General features: G+C 50.3%; 1 long non-coding RNA gene and 1 other non-coding gene across 2 annotated transcripts in view; both read left to right on the forward strand.

The window, feature by feature from the left end:
- The window catches only part of LOC126877341 (uncharacterized), a 25941-nt gene extending 22578 nt beyond the window's left edge, over positions 1–3363 (forward strand). The window contains exon 2 of the long non-coding RNA XR_007694935.1: positions 3330–3363. This is a non-coding gene — a long non-coding RNA (uncharacterized LOC126877341). The remainder of the gene's footprint in view (positions 1–3329) is intronic.
- Positions 1410–1564, forward strand: LOC126877355 (5.8S ribosomal RNA). Its single transcript, XR_007694948.1, has one exon. It is a non-coding gene; the product is annotated as a 5.8S ribosomal RNA (ribosomal RNA).
- Positions 3364–3518: the final 155 nt, after the last annotated feature.

The following is a 3518-nucleotide window of genomic DNA, read 5'->3' on the forward strand; positions in this document are numbered from 1 at the left end:
TACCGTTCAGAGGGGACCGGCTGTCTATCCTCGTTGTCGTGAGTCGGACACCCGTGCCGTCGCTAGAGTTTTTCAAACTCTGCTTCTGGATATCGGGACGAAAGACCGCGCGAGGACGACGGATGCGAGTCCCATCGAATTTTTGACTTACACACTACCTGAACGAGACTTAAAGTTTCATATAATATACCGTTCAGAGGGGACCGGCTGTCTTTCCTCGTTGTCGTGAGTCGGACACCCGTGCCGTCGCTAGAGTTTTTCAAACTCTGCTTCTGGATATCGGGACGAAAGACCGCGCGAGGACGACGGATGCGAGTCCCATCGAATTTTTGATTTACACACTACCTGAACGAGACTTAAAGTTTCATCCAGTTTGTCGTCTATCATCTCATATATAATATACCGTTCAGAGGGGACCGGCTGTCTATCCTCGTTGTCGTGAGTCGGACACCCGTGCCGTCGCTAGAGTTTTTCAAACTCTGCTTCTGGATGTTGGGACGAAAGACCGCGCGAGGACGATGGATGCGTGTCCCATCGAATTTTTGATTTACAAGACACACACTACCTGAACGAGACTAAAGTTTCATCGAGTTTATCGTCGCATAACCCGTTCGGAGGGGACCGGCTGTCTATCCTCGTTGTCGTGAGTCGGACACCCGTGCCGTCGCTAGAGTTTTTCAAACTCTGCTTCTGGATATCGGGACGAAAGACCGCGCGAGGACGATGGCTGCGAGTCCCATCGAATTTTTGTTTTTTTTTTTTTTTTAAAGAAAAAACACCACCCGAACGGAGATGTGTTCTATCTTTCGTCGATTTTTCATGCTTTCAGTCGGTCGCGTGGTCGCCATCCGTTCGGAGGGGATCGCCGGCTTCGAAACCTCGATGTCGTGAGTCGGACACCCGTGCCGTCGCTAGAGTTTTTCAAACTCTGCTTCTGGATATTGGGACGAAAGACCGCTCGAGGCGGACGGCCGCGCGAATCCCATCGAATCTTTACTATCACCCGAACGATGGAGAGATGCACGCGCGCTGTTTCTTGAATAATTGGACGAGAGAGTAGAATCAAACACATATATAACATGGGCTAGCCACCGTGCTTACTCGTTCGCGAGATCGTGTGCTGTACAGAGGATTCAGAATCGGGTGTATATATCCCCGTCGTTTCCTGACGAACGGAGCTTCGATCTCGATGGTTGTTATATATCATAATGTACTTTACGCCCGGCCGGCGAACGCGCGTATCTTCGCGCGTTCGTCGTTTTCTTTTTTTTTCGAACGTTTTTGTGTCGTCAATCCTATGGCGACTTCTGCGCGTTCGATTCCCGTTGGTCGAACGTGACGGAACTCGGCTTCGCTAGAACCGAGAAGAGTACATTTGAGTATTGAACTGTTGTAAATTTATAAAAGATTACCCTGAACGGTGGATCACTTGGCTCGTGGGTCGATGAAGAACGCAGCTAATTGCGCGTCAACGTGTGAACTGCAGGACACATGAACATCGACATTTCGAACGCACATTGCGGTCCACGGATACAATTCCTGGACCACGCCTGGCTGAGGGTTGCTCACGTAAACCTAAGACTGCTTGCGTTGCGTATCGTTACTCTCCGTATCTGTCTCTCTCTGTCCCTTCTTGCCTTAACAACCCGCCGTCGTTCTTCTTTATATAAGAGAACGTTTCAGAGTCGGACGAAGGTACAAGAACGAGGATACGAATAAGAGCGGACGGAGAGAACATACGCGACGTACGAGCGATTGTTGGACGCTCGTCGGCGTTCGTCGCGGTCGTGCAGAGACCGTGCAAGTCGTACGCATGCTCGATATATAATCTATCGTGTTCACGGGAGACTACGAAACTCTACCTCTGTCTCTCTCTGTCCCTTCTTGCCTTGACAACCCGCCGTCGTTCTTCTTAAAAATTATAAGAGAACGTTTCAGAGTCGGACGAAGGTATACGAAGGGATACGAATAAGAGCGGAGAGAACCGGTCACGGACCTGCGTGAGTGCTCGCGGCGTCGTGAGTCGTCCTTACGAGGGCGACCGCCCGCTTATGCACCGCTTCGTGTATCGGTTATCGAACGTATATACTCGTAGTGTTCTCCTCGTGACCGATTTTTTTTTTCATATCAGGCGATATATGCTACGTTTGCCGGTGTTCGACGCACGAAGGTCCGCGCCCCCGACGTCGTCTTAAAAGAATATTATATTTGGCGAGACTGAGAGAGAAAGCAAATATGGGAACTCGGTCGAGAGAGGAGAGAAGAGAGAACCAAAAAAAAAACCTAAACTCGATGGCGTGCGAAACTTTGCCATAATCTACCGTCTTTTCTTAAGACTCTCGTACAGCCCCAGGGATCGAATGCCCACTCCGTCTCTTCGCGAAAGCGACTGACAACAACGAGGACCGTCGCATCGATGGGTCGTCGTTGCGTTTTACACGCTCTGTGCTTTTTTACAAGCCCCGAAAGTATCAGCCGTAGATCCGGGAACGCACACGCGAGATTTCTTCGAGCGCTCTGACGACTTAGGGAGGTATGATCCCCAGCGTCGCGCGGAGATCGGAGAGTACACGTACTCGTATCGGGACGAATTTTCCCCGTCGTCGTGTATCTCTCTGCCCGCGCGCCTGGCTCCCGAAAAGCCACGTTCGTCGGAAATCTTACATATTATATATGTAACGCGTGTGCGAACTAGCGTGTGTCTAAGATCGGCTATACACGGGTGCTGCTGTAACTACAAGCTCGAGGTGTTTTCCGCAGCGTTTCTGTACCCGAGGAAGATGCGCATGTGAGTCCGTTACGAAGTTGTTCGTACGGTCGTCGTCGTCGGAGAGATCGTAGACGAGGAAGAAGACGATCCCCTTTGGCGAGGCTCGAGAAAAAAACTTTGAGAGAGACGAGGTATACACGCGCGTACGACTATGTCGTGCGCGCGTGTGATTTTTTTTTTTATGGCAATTCGACGCTTCGAGAATAGAGAAAAGAGAGTGTTGGTCATCCCATGCCTCTTCGTCGTCTATCGCTGGACCGCGCATCCTAACGTCGCGCCGGTCGTCCAGTCCCCGAACACACACACCCACCCGACGGTACGTCTCGCTCGCTTTTTCACTTGCGTGAGTTCCCGTACCGGGAACCGCTGGAATCGTCGAGAGAAGAGAAACGGCTGTAGGAGAAAAAGAGGACGGACGTTAAAAACCGGACGATCGTTACACGGATGTCTTGCGTGAGTCTTAGCTCGAACATGATACGACGAACGAAGTTTGGCACTTTGGCGAGATGCATAAAACGCTCGTACATACATACATACATATATATTGTATATCGAATAGAGAGTGTTCTCCTTCTATTCGAATTTTTTTTCTCTTTGAGGCGATTTTCGCACAGAGAAATACACACACACACACCACCTTCTCTCGCACCGAATCTTTCCGAGCTTTCGTTTTCTACGAGTCTACGCAAAACACGACACGAACGAATTTTCGTTTCGCGTCGTGACGTTGAAGCGACCTCAGAGTAGG

The sequence above is a fragment of the Bombus huntii genome, unplaced genomic scaffold (genome assembly GCF_024542735.1).
Source record: "Bombus huntii isolate Logan2020A unplaced genomic scaffold, iyBomHunt1.1 ctg00000149.1, whole genome shotgun sequence".
NCBI classification, from domain to species: domain Eukaryota; kingdom Metazoa; phylum Arthropoda; class Insecta; order Hymenoptera; family Apidae; genus Bombus; species Bombus huntii.